The 13,817-nt window shown below is 40.1% G+C and overlaps 1 pseudogene; it reads right to left on the bottom strand.

Annotated features, from left to right (window-relative positions):
• Positions 1-350: 350 nt before the first annotated feature.
• LOC147672119 (THO complex subunit 7 homolog pseudogene) lies at positions 351-13,153 on the bottom strand (annotated as a pseudogene).
• Between the last annotated feature and the right edge of the window lie 664 nt (positions 13,154-13,817).

Genomic DNA, 13,817 nt, shown 5'->3' with positions numbered 1-13,817 from the left:
TGTGGCAGGCATACCTGCCCTAAGGGCAGGTCTGCCTGTCATCTGGCACAGGTGTGCATGCACACATGTGCATGCACACCAGAATCGGTATTTTACCATCAAATAGTATTTGATGGTAAAATACCGATTCTGTAATGCTTGTGGGACTCAGAAGAGTCCCACCTACATATCAATTTTACCGAATCGGAAAAAATACCGATTCGGTATTTTACAGAATCGGTAAATTTACCGATCGGTAAATTTACCGATTCTGTAAAATACAGGGCCCTACATCTCAAATTGCATTTACCGGTCGGTAACGGCCGAATTTGGCCGTTACCGACCGGTAAATGCCTACCTACATCTGGTCCCTACTGTTTACTCTTAGTTTCTATTTGAGTCTCTTGAGATTCTTCAGCACTCTTATCATCACTTTTCAAAGTCTGTTGAATTTCAAGTATGGTGCTGAGAAGGAAAGGAACTGCTTGTGTCTCAACTCCAGCTTATCGTCAACACTATCTTTGTTGTGAGAAAGGTGCTGCAGTTCTCTCCCCAAGGCATCAAGTTCCTTTAAAGTTTAATGTCTGCCCGTATGATTCTGTATCACGTTAGCGAAGGCATCATATTCCTGATTATTTTTTCTAATCCGCTTTGATTGCAGAATCTGTTTTTTGCATTCAGCAATTTTTTCATGAGCAGCCACAATGCTATTATTTTTGTCTGTGTAGATGTTTTCATAATTCTCCATTTCTCGAAGGTTCATATCATACACAAGTAGAGTTATTCCCATCGAAAATTCACACTGTGACAAAGTAGCAAGCATACGGTGGTACTGAGTATACCCTTCTTTGTGAGATCCAGAATAGTACCATTTCATGAAAGACTTTACAAAACGGTTGATTCGGCTATCATCTCCAGCTCCGTCACCATCTGTTAAGAGCTGTTTACTAATTACTTCATCGTCAGTGACTGACCCAATATTGCATCCATCGAGTAGCAGGGGAACCCAGTTCCCACAATGCCTCCAACCAAGAACAAGTTTAGTAAATGGAGAAATATAAAAGGTACGCTGAAAATTCTCAGCAAGTTAAGGCTAAATAGAATGACATATTATATTGCAAAAATCACAATGTTATAAACACAGATTAAAGCAAACAGGTGTTCCATAATGGAACTTCCATTCTCTCTTCTAAACATGGATCAAATGTAGGGTAATCTATCAAGGGTCTCTAAATTAGGATCATAAAAGGAAAGAAAGGTGTCAGCATAATCAGACTTCAGTAAAAGTCAAAAAATAAAAGGAATACGTTTTGCACAAAGAACTTCACACTTGCAAGAATAAGGCAAGTAGAGAGGTCTGTACGTTCCTAAATCTTAAGGAAATCTTCACTCCCTTCAGCTGTGTGAACACCAATTTAAAAGAAATAAGAGATTCAGAAACGTTCCTATCTCATTCACACCACCAGGGACCAATCAGAGCACTACTTTAGTGCATCTGCAACATAGCTTCAGGTTTATATTGCATCGGGCTAAACCTTTGGTTCTCAACCTTGTACAACATGCCATCCTGGTACATGATGAACAGAAGGCCAGCAGCGGTCCCTCCATTAGGTCGGTGGAGCATTATCCCTCTGCTGCCAGTGTGCAAAGGTACAACATAAAATGGTAATAAAAAAGGAATGTATTACCTTTTTATTTTTCCCTTTTTCCCAACTGAGCCGTGTTTTGGGGGTGGGGTCAATTCTGCTGACTGGCAGCAGGGGCGTGGTGCTCAATCCACCAGTTTAGAGAGGGCAGGTCATTTTGACTGGCTGTCCTGCGACAGACAACCTGAGAAGGGCACTTTTAACCTCTCGACCCACCTGTCTTTGACAACTGGATGAAGAGCAGGCACAGGCCCCTAGTGCATGCGGGAGCATCGTGCCAGCCTGCTCCAGCCAATACTGGTGCAGTTCTCATGCTGCTTAACATTATCAGCAACATTGCCAGAGGCATCTGGATTGGTGTGAAGAATTCAAATGCTGCAGAGACCAACTTCAATGAACTGAAGCACAAGGACAGGAGGAGGAGAGCAAATGGAGTAGGTAAGTGCATTTTTATTTTCCATTCTTTTTTTTTAACACTGAGTTGTATTCGTTTTTTGGTTTGATACAATTTATTGTACAGCATTATGAATCTCAGATCATTCTGTGGAATCAACAACAGTATATCCTAAACATCGTAATAACTACTTCATTACAAAGATTATCGTTACAAGGTACAGGTGTATACACACAATCTGTGGAAATGAAGAATGTGAGCGAACCTGCACAAAATCAACAATGAGTAAGTTATACACATGTACCAACAAGATCGTACTCATAATTCTGACTGCATAACATATGATTGTGTAATGAAATCTTAAATCTGTGACTTAAAAAAAGGTAAACCATAATAAAAAACTATGCTATGATAAACAAGGTGTCTGTTCTGATTACCATCAGGGGAGCGGGGGCGGAGCAGGGTATCACCGCCGGGTAGACGGCGGCAGGGGAGGTGAAGGGGGGAAGGAGGGAAGGGAATGATCAAAAAGGGGGGAGGCAGGCAGGAAGGATACATGTACAGGGACAAACTATTCCTCAGTGATATCCATACATTGTGCCTTTAAAATCTCCAACATTTGAGCTCACTCCAAAGATATCGGTTTCCGTCTTAACCCTCTGTGCTCTTCATGGTACAACGCCTCCCTCTCAGCAGTAACCCATTTTATAACTTCTTCCTGCTATTTCCCTCTGCGCAGTGCCTTAGTTGACTTCCATCGTTGTGTGATAAGCCTCTTAGCTAGCATGAGAATGAGGTTTAGAAAACGACACAACACTTTTGCCTGTTTAGGAAGTGGGAAGAGCCCGAGGAGACAGGCCTCAGGGGTGTTCCAGTTGGAACGCTCAGAAAAAGGGAGGTGAGACCCTGCATAACCTCTGACCAGAAGTCCACAAGGACGGGCAGGTCCAAAACATGTGAATAAAGTCTGCCTCCAAGTTACGACAACGAGGACACTGACGTGGAATTGGGGTACATACGATGTATCACCCGTGGTGTGAGATAGTCCGTATGCCGGAGAAACAGTTGAATCAGTTTTAGGCAAGTATTGCGGGAAACGCACCTGGGATATTCAAGGACCTGTGATCATTCCCTATCAGTGAAGTCCCTGGGCACCTCCATCTCCCGTCTTTGACGTAGTGTTAGTAAGAAAACTCCCAGATGGGGATGTAGTCTCCGATATAGCCATCGAACTAGATGACTACCATGCCCCATTATGTGTATTGATTGCAAAATTATGAAGGCCGGAGGTTCCCTTCGATCTAATAACCAGTATCTACGGACATAATGTGTGATCGCTGCATGCATTAAAAACAGTGTAGGAGGAGCTGAATAGGTTTGTACAAATTCTGTATGCGGCATTAAGGTTCCGTCCAGGAATAAGTACCCCAGAGTTATCCCACCAGATTCCGCCCATCCCCGCAGGCTAGTGTCCGACAAAACTCCCCGAGCCATGGGTAAGCCACAACAAAGGTATATTCCGGGCATATGGCACTGATAAATTAGTATATTACCGCGCCAACTTCCAATAGCGGAGTGTCTTTCATTTTAATCACTCCAGGACATAATACGGATTGGAGCATTCCGGCCCGTAAGCAAACGGGCAAATAACCTATTCCAAATAGATTATGACCAGCCAGCCAATAAGCCAACCATTATAATTGAGCCACTATAGGGTACCCTTTAAAATCTGGCTCACCCATCCCACCCTCAGTACTAGGTAGTTGTAGTTTGGCAAGGGCCAGTCTATGACGGCCCTGTCTCCAAATTACAGAAGTTAGTATCTGTCCAGGGCTTTATAAATCCAAGCAGGAAATGCTACTGGGAGACCTATGAAGGTATACAATAGTTTACGGAGCATTACCATCTTAGAGATAGCTACACAACCTGCAGTAGTTAAAGGCAAAGTATTCCAGATTTCCACTTAGGATTTGAGGTTGTTAAGTGCTCGGACAACATTTCCATCAACTCTGTCCGAAGCAGTTCTATAAATATTAATCCCCAAAATATTTAAAGGTAATGGGTTCCACCCTAAACTGCAGCAGACCAAATTGTAGTGTGGGGTGTGGGTTGGTGTCATAGAAGGAAAAGGCCACTGATTTAGAAGCATTAAGGCACAATCCCGAAATTTCCCCAATTTGTTCAAACAGGGAGGCGATAGGCAACATGTCTACATGCAGATCTGCAAAGTAGAGCAACATGTCATCTGCATGCACCGAAACGGAGTGACAGAGCCGACCCACTGGCATTTCATATGGTGCCATTATACGTCACAGCTGTTGTGCCAGGGGCTCTAGAGCAAGCACAAACAACAAGGGTGACAGCGGGCAACCTTGCCGCATACCCTGATATACATTATATGCTGTAGAAATATTGGTGCCGGCCTTGGCCCTCACCGTATGTCCGGTATAGAGGAGCTTGACCTATTTAATAAAGGCTGAAGGAACTCCATATTTAACCAGTGTGGCCAGCATGTATTACCAGCTTAAAGAATCGGATGCCTGACGTATGTCTAATAAGAGGCAGACTGCGTGGGGGAAACCAATGCGGGCAGAGTGTAGCAGGGCATAAAGGCGATGTATGTTCAAGGAAGTACTGCAGATAGGCACATATCCGCATTGGTCAGTGTGAATTAGAGGGGGTAGTAAGGGGAGCAGTCACGTTGCTAGTAACCTACTAAGAAGTTTGTACTCCGTATTAAGGATCGATAGGGGCCTATATGATGAGAGCTCCATTGGAGCCTTATTAGGTTTTAACAAAGAGGTCACTATTGCCTCCCGTGTCGTAGAGGGTAAGGCACCTTCATCCAAAGCAGTGGTGTACAGTTGGATCAGCCTAGGGACCATGGATGCTGCAAAAGTAGAATAAAATTCAATGGGAATCCCATCCGAACCCGGCGTCTTATTACAGGCTATTCCTCGTATAGCACAACGGAGTTCAGGAGCCGTTAGAGGGGCTCCTAACTCCTCAGCCTGGGCTGCCGTGATCTTAGGAAGAACCATCTCCTCTAGGAATGTAGTGGTTGAAACTGTGGTATCATGAGAGGATGCAGCGTAGAGAGTTGTATAATGATCACAATCCGTTCTATTAATGTCCACGTGTATGTTGAGCAATTCGTGTTGGTCATTATGAATGGCTAATATAGGTGTGGGGGAGGGTGGTGGTCTAATTAACTTAGCCAAGAGTGTATCAGATCTATCTGAATCAGCATGAGTATGCAGCTTGTACGCATGCAAATCTATCACCCTCAAGTGTTCCAGTAATTCAGCATATCGAACCCTGGCTTCTTGGAGGTCCAGCTCTTTCTCTTTGTCAGACTGTGCTGCAACTTCCAGTGCTTTTAATTTACTCTTGTGGTCTGTAAGATCAAATACGGCTTCTCATCAAAGCCCCACCAACGTCCCCATTGAGACACCTCAGATTATTACCTTGAACGCCTCCCATTTAAAAATCCTAGAGGAGCTGCACCCTCTTTGTCTGCAAAATAAGTGGTAATGGTTTTATTTTACGTTCTTATTTCCCACTGACAAGCACTGTCTTCAGCCTCAACATTAGAGCTCTCAGTTGTGGTTCATTATAAGTACTGTTAATACCGAACAATGACAACTTTGGCATGCTGATCAGTGTAGTGGTCGGTTGTCCCACTAAATATTTAAGGTACCGGCTGCCACCACAGAAGGCCTCTTTTGACCATTGTTTCTCCACGTTCACTGGCAAGTTTTTCTTAGGCCTCTCTATCTGCTGTCTAAAACAGACAATAAGCCTTTCTCTACCTAATGCTCCAGCTATGGGTGACATCGGCGTTGCTGTGCAAAGCGGGAACTCTGGACTGGGATTTCCTCTGCCAGGGAAAGACCTGGGTGGACCTGGCTTGGCAGTTAGGCCTGGACTGTTCCCATGAGGCACACGGCCAAGATGATTTACATATGGCTGGGTCTAAACTGGGGTGGCATGGTGAGCAAAAGAACGAGGGATTCAACCCAGATCTCTTGACTGGGGGTGAATGTTTGATTTGCTCTCCCTTCCGTCCATCATCTGTATGTTTTTTGCTTTCTTGTCCTAAGTGCGCTGGGTATGCCCAGACGTGGGTCCGGGGCTCACTGTGTCACTGGATTAAAGCTAGCCTGGCTGACGTGTGATGATGCCCCAAAACCTGTCCCAGGATGCTTGTTTCTAGTCCAGGGAGGACTTGGCTTGGCAGTTTGGACTGGACTGTTCCCATGAGGCACAGGGTCAAGGTTGATTTGCAGATGGCTGGGTCTAAACTGGGGTGGCATTGTGAGCAACATAACAATGGATTTAACCAAGATCTCTTGACTGGGGTTCAATCTTTAATTTGCTTTGCATTCCTTCCATCATCGGGGTGTCTTTTACTGTCTCGCCTCAAGTGCACCGCGTATGGCCAGACGTCGGTCTGGGGCTCACGGTGCCACTGGATTCAAGCTAGTCTGGCTGACGTGGGGTGAGCCCTGAAACCAGTCCCAAAATGCTTGTTTCCGGTCCATGGAGGACTCGGCTTGGCAGTTCAGGCTGTACCTTTCCCATTAGGCACAGGGTCAAGACTGATTTGCATATGGCTTGGTCTCAACTGGGTTGGCATGGTGAGCAAATGAACGATGGATTTAACCCAGATCTCTTGACTGGGAGTACTCTGCATTACGTCCATCATCTGTGTGTCTCAAGTAGTTTTCAATGCCAAGTCAAATTGGCAGTAAACTGGGCATGCAGTGGCAGGCATGAGACTGGTTTGAAAGGCTACTTCCGTGGGTGGCTCAAGCGGTGCTGGAGGCCCTCTAGTAGCATTTAATGTACATGGGATACCACTTTACAAGGGAAATTAAAAATGCCAAAAAGATGTAAACCAATTTTACCATGTTTTAAGGAGAAAGGACATGCACTTTAGCACTGTTTAGCAATGGTAAAGTGCCCAGAGTCCTCAAGCCAACAAAAATAAGGTCAGATATAAGAGGAAGAAGGCAAAATGTTTGGGGATAACCCTGCCAAAAGGACCAGGCCCAACACGGGGCATCAGAGCGACTTTCTCTCAGCTCTAGGAAGGCAACCAATCATTTGTTATCACATGGTACCAGATCAGACACATCACTGTGTTTCAGCCTCTGTAAATACTTGGCCACTAGGAAAAAGTTGAGTATCCACTATCAACAGTAGCCCACCATTCCCTAAAACATCAATACTTGGTGGTTTACAGATTCATTTGCAGAATCTGCAATATTATTTTTTGCGATATTTTCTTTGTGCCCTTCTTAAAATGATGCCCGAGATACAGAACTTCTCTCTAAAAATACTGCAACTTACTTGGGGACACTTTATGCCCATTCTCAGCCAAATAGTTCAGCAGACCGATTATGTCTCAATTCAAACTTTCTTATTATCTGATGCGACCAGGAGGGCATCAATATACTGCACTAGAACTGAATTACAGGGTATGATCAAAGACTCAAGGGGACACATTTACAAAAACATATCGGAGCGCGGAGCTGCGTCAAATTTGGAAGCTCTATGCTTCAACATTTTGAAACATTGGGATGGGCCTTATTCCTAAGAATATGGTGCACCCCTGTGTTTTCCCTAGTGCTGGCTCAAGAAAGTCTGCCTAGCGCCAGTGCAGGAACCCTGCAGCCATGTTACTAGGGTGCCTTCACTGCAGGGGCGATTGTTTAGGTGCAGGAATGGACACCTTCCTGCACATAAACGATCAATTTGGTGATTGCACTCTCTATGTGTGCTGCAGAAATTTAATAATTTCTCCTCGTATCATCATTATAATGCCTGGTATTCCATGGTGTTAGTATTTGGCCCTGCCTCAGCCCTGTAAATCTGGGGCAGCTTAAAAAAGCAATAGGTGTTGCAGTGGAATGCCCACAGCAACACCCACTGCATGCACCTTGTGGCAGAGGACTGCGATGAGAAGGGGCATAGTTACAATATGGCACTTAAGCCAAGCTAAGTGGCTTAGCGCCATCTTGTAAATATGGAAAATAGCGCTACACCTTCGAGGAGTCAAAAAAAGTGACACTCCAGGGGCGATATGAGCTTGTAAATGGTGTGCAGACAGAATATTGAGTTTAAAATATCGAGTTGCACAAATATCAAGTCATAAATATATATTGTGGTTCGGAAATATCAACAGCAAGAATATTGTGGTCAAGAATATCAACTTACGTAAGTAATATCGATCTTAAAAATAAGTGTTTAATATTGTTTGCAAAAATATAGTGTTATGTATTTTAGTATATGTTTTAAATGCATGTGATGTATTTTTTGTATAAGAATTGTTTGTATTTTTAATATATGTCTTACATTTTAAATTCTTTGTAGTTATAAAAAAAATTGTTGTATTTTGTGTTTTTAGTTCTGTAGCGGGTTGAGGATTTACAGGGTAAGAGGGTGGGACATAATTTAATTATATTAAATTAATAGTTTAAAAAAATATATATATATTTGTTTAATTGAGAAGTTATAGTGTTAAATATGTAAAGTAATTTATTAATAAAATAATTAATGATTTGTTTTTAATTATTAATAATTATTCAATTTGTAATTAATTATGCTAATTGTGTAATCAATTCTAAGTGTGTATTTTGGTGTTTATAGGTGTAAAGGGTGGTAAGTAATTTATTTTGAAATGATTAATTAATATTTGGTTGTTAAATAATTTTAATGAATGAATTCGTAATTAAATAAGGTAATTGTGTAATTATTTTAGGTGTATGTTTTGGTGTTCATATGTGTAAAGGGTGGGAAGTAATTTATTTTTAATTGATGATTTGATGGTTGGTTGTTAATTAATTATAATTAATTAATTGGTAATTAATTATGTAAGTGTAATTCATTTTAGGGGTGTGTTTTGGAGTTCACAGGGATAAAGGGTGTTAAGTATTGTATTTATTTTTTATTAATATTTATTTGTTCATTGACATTAATTACATTATTAAAAATGTATCATGGCAATTGTGTAACTCATTTTAGGTGTGTGTTGTGGTGTTTATAGGGGGAATAGTTGGGAAGTAGTTTGTGCTTAACTAATTAATATATAATTGGTAATTATTGTTCAATTTTTGATTTTTATTTTGGGTAATTGTTTATTTTTTTGTGTGTAATTTTTACTTTTAAAGAAGTAAGGGGTGGTTATTTAATTCATTTTATTACTTTATAATTCGTTGTTATAAGTAATAGTTTTTAATTTAAAAATACGTTTTAATTGTGTTTTATTAAGTTATAGTTTAATTTAGTTGTGTGTTAAGGACATTATAGTGTTAAAGTATTTGTTGTTAATTAAGGTTTATTAGTTCATTTTAAAATAGTATTTGTTTAATGATTATTTTATATGTTAAATATGGAAGTAAATTTAATATAAAAGTGTGTTGTTATTGCTGTGGTGTTATAGGATAGAAATCAAAATAAATATATTTATGTATAAATTCATGTTTTTGTGAAGGAATGTTTTTTTAAATATTATTTAATTTCATATAATATTTGTAGGTATGTGTTATATGTAATTAATAATGTAATATGTTTTTAAATATATTTAATATATTTTTCCCAATTTTTAAAATATAATCAATTTGTTTTTATAATTTGTCTCAATTTTTAATATATATATATATATATTTATAACTGTTGTAGTGTGAATAGTAATCTTTGCATCTCTGCTATCCAACACTTTCCCTATTGTTGGACTCATTGGAGTGGGAATAATAGTTTTTATCCCTCAGCTATCCAACACTTTCCCTACTGTTGCACTTACTGGAGTGGGAATAGTAAATTGTACCCCTCCACTATCCAACACTTTTGCTATTGTTGCACTCACTGGACTTGGAATAGTAATTTTTGCCCCATCCGCTATCCAACACTTTCCCTACTGTTACTCTCACTGGAGTTGGAATAGCAATTTTTAATCCGCCACTATCCAACACTTTCCCTACTATGGCACTCACTGGAGTTGGAATAGTAATTGTTATCCCTTCGCTATCCAACACGTTCCCTACTGTTGCAGTCACTGGAGTGGGAATAGTTATTTTTATCCCTCCACTATCCAACACTTTCCCTACAGTTGCACTAACTGTATTGTGAAATATAACTTTAAATATTTTTTTATATTTTCATGTTTTAATTCATTATAAATTTTTGTTTTTTTATATTTTAAATCATTGATATATACATATATATATTTATCTTTTGTATCATTTTAAACTTTTAACATAAATTCAAAATTATAGTTTATTAATTGTTTTAAAGTAAATCTATATGTATAAATAATTATGTTTGTGTGTTTATCTTTTTTATTAAGTTTAATTGTTATAGTTTATTAAAATGTATATTACATTTGTTTTATTTTGTTAGAATTACATCTAATGTTTAATCAATTTGATATATAATATTTTATTTTATATTTATATAAAAGTGAATATTTTATACAATGTTAGATTTTAGTCAATATTTTTGTACTTACCTATGTAAGTATAGTAGTCAATATTTTTGTTGTCTATATTTTATACTCGATATTTTTTACATCAATATTTATTTAATCAATGCTGTGTCAGTGAACCCCTGTAAATATGCCCCAAAGTTCTGTTTAAGGAAGTGTAAAAAATTATAAGATTTTTCTGCATACCCTTGTGGGACTCCGCACCTTACCAAAATACGGGTCTAGAACCAGAAGAAGAAAAGGTACTGACTGTCTTCATGGTAGGGAATAGAGAAAAACATCTGCCACAAACCAATCACAGTGAACCACTCAGCCTCGCATGGAATCTGAAATAAAATCACAGCTGGATTGGGAACTACAGGACACCAGGGAATAACAATGCTATTAATCTATCTGAAATCTTGAATGATGCGGTAAATACCTCTAGGCTTTATACAAGCACATGATGGGTGAGTTACATGACTCCCCATTATCTCTTTCAAAATGCCTTATTGATTTGTGTCACTTGTGTGATTCCAGCAATTGTTTCAGGAGTCAAACTGTATTGAGGGGTTCTTGGGTACCCACCATTACCTTTAAGATAAATGTGGACCGGCTCAACTCCTTTTATGAGACTTATGTCCTTTCCTGAGAAGTCCCAGACTACAGGCTTCACAGTATCTCTAAGATCTGGTAGCAAATCATAATTTGTCATCAAAGGGTACAATCGAACATTGACCCTTGATTTGCCGTTTTAAATTTCACATCCTCATTATGAGTCTGAAACGCCACACCTTTCATCGTGCAATAGATTTAATTTGTGCAATGAATCATGTCATAAAAGATTTACAGGACTAGAAATACACACCACAAACTGGTAGTTCTGATCAAAGGACCCTATTTTAACAGACGCCTCTTGTCTTACTGGATTTGTCATTCGTTTATTTGCAACTCCTACAGCTTGAATTCTTTTTCCAGAGAGGTGTTGGTTTGGAACTTCAGCTGGTCTAACAGTGGAATGGTTAGCACCGGTATCAATCAAACCACCTCTCCTTCTATGAATGGACCACTCTGGTCTACATTTAGGGGTGTGCCAAGCATTCAATTTTCCTCCCCCCTCAGGCACCCCTCAGGTGATTGATCTAAACCAAAACACTTGAGAGTGTCAAACATGGGAAACTGCTGAAATGGGTTTTGGTTATATAAGGAATTCTCAATAAAATGTGGATCTGGTTAGAATTAAATCTGTGACCAGTTACATTTTGCTGTGGAATAAGGGTTTGAGGAACTTGCATCACTTGAAATTACTGTACATTAAGGGGATTATTACGATGGCGGGCGGACACCGTACCGGCAAAAGGGCCCTCCCGCCATATGTGCGGCGGTCCCGTGGGGAAGATTAGGATGAGCCCGCGACTCAGGCGCGTGCATCCCACATTTTTTACATTGCGGTGGGCGGTGCTTTCAGCAGCACCCGCTGCAATGAAAAAAAGCCATGTTGTGCATTTGCATGCACAATGTGGCAGGCACCGCGCTATGCCTGCCACAATGTGCATTGAAATGCAGGGGGGTAATGTGCACCCCCCAGCCCCCAACACCCTGACGGACGGCAAACCGGCGGATGGTCTGGGATGCTGGCGGTGGTAAATGGCGGGCGGATTGCCACCGCCATGCAGCCGGTGGCGATCCGCCCGACATACTAATAGACCGCTATGACTCTGCATTCCCTGCCTTGGCCCATTTTATTGTTATACAGGGTTATTAAGCTCTGTCTGTACAAACTCTAAATTTTTTACTTGATTCTCATTCATTACTCTGTTAGGATTAAGATGACATTCCTTCTTCCAATAGCCTAACTTGTTACAATAATGACATGGATTTGATATATTTAATGTGGCAACATCAATTCTAGTACTCAGGTAAATTGGAATACCATATCCTCTACACTGTTGTGGATAACCATTTTCAGCTTACATCCTAGAAACTTCCTGTGGATCTACACATTGCATAGCACCAACATTCCCTATAGACAGTGCAATCTGACTTCCTCTCTGTGCTGATTTTATCTGGACCAGCCTGAACTTCTCCTTCAATTATTTCTGTTTCATTTCCAATTCTCACTGCAGTATTTTGCATTAAAATTAAATGCTGTTGAATCACAATGCTTACCTAAGGTCTCAATCTTGTCACAAACCCTGACACATAACTTTCCCTATCTTTGATTTCAGGATTCTCCATTCCACTGTGATGTTCAAACACCTGCCACAATCTCTCATAAAAGAAAACCAAAGTGTCTTCAGACTCCTGCGTTGTTCTGTCAATCTTAACCCAAGAAATGTCCTTTGCTGGTATCTTTCCTTTCAAAAAAGTAATCACCTGTTGATACTTTTCCATCACCAAAGCCAATGGTGCATCTAATATAGGATACATCTTTGGCGCCTTCTCTGGCCACTGGACAGCTATTTTACATTTTGTCCACAAGTCACTTTGTATCACAATGTCCAAAAGGGTGTTAAAATCTATCCAAAATACCTGAGATCTTGACAAATCGATCAACTTGGGTGTACCACTCCACTGGTTTATCTCTCCATTTAAGGAAATCTTTTGTGAATGGTACAAGATGACTCTTACTTCGTGGTATATGAATGTAACCTCTACCAGGCACATTCCTCTAAGGACATTTTAAGCACCTTCCCCATCTATCAAAAATGGAGGTGGCTCTCCCTTTGCTTTCTGTGGGTCTTTCTTATTTGCACATCTGCCTTCCCATTGGTCACTTTCAGTCCATTTTTAAAAGCTACCAATGAATTCTCCGATTTGCATTTTCATGCAAGGCCTTCTTACACTATTTATGTCATTTTCATCAAAACATACACGTAACTTTTCTGCAAGGACTTGGTCCTACTTAAATCCACATCATATGTTCCAGCTAATTCTGACAGTTTTTCATGAGCTTGTAATGCACTTTTAGCGACATCGTAATGCATGTGCATAAGCTCATTCTCTTGATAAGAATCTAATCTGGTGAGGTCATGAATTCTTGAAATCATCTCATCCAATTCTAACTTTTATTTAACCACATCTAATGCATTCTATCTTCCTGGAGATTGAATTTCTCTGCTCAATCCTGAACCTTCAGCTTCTCATTGGACCCATTGAAACACCTGATCAAATCATCTAATTCCTGTGAATTAACACTATTTTGTACTCCAGAGATATTGGGCGTAACCCCTTTCCGGGGACTACTACTTGTGATACACTGAGGTAAATTTCAAAAGAACATGTGAGGATTTTGTGACCTCTGAGAGGGTTTCTTTACAGGGGCAAGTTT

The sequence above is a fragment of the Lissotriton vulgaris genome, unplaced genomic scaffold, assembly GCF_964263255.1.
Source record: "Lissotriton vulgaris unplaced genomic scaffold, aLisVul1.2 SCAFFOLD_3703, whole genome shotgun sequence".
Lineage (NCBI taxonomy): Eukaryota > Metazoa > Chordata > Amphibia > Caudata > Salamandridae > Lissotriton > Lissotriton vulgaris.
The sequence above is the reverse complement of the archived record's forward strand: the minus strand, read 5'-3'. Positions and strand labels throughout refer to the sequence as shown.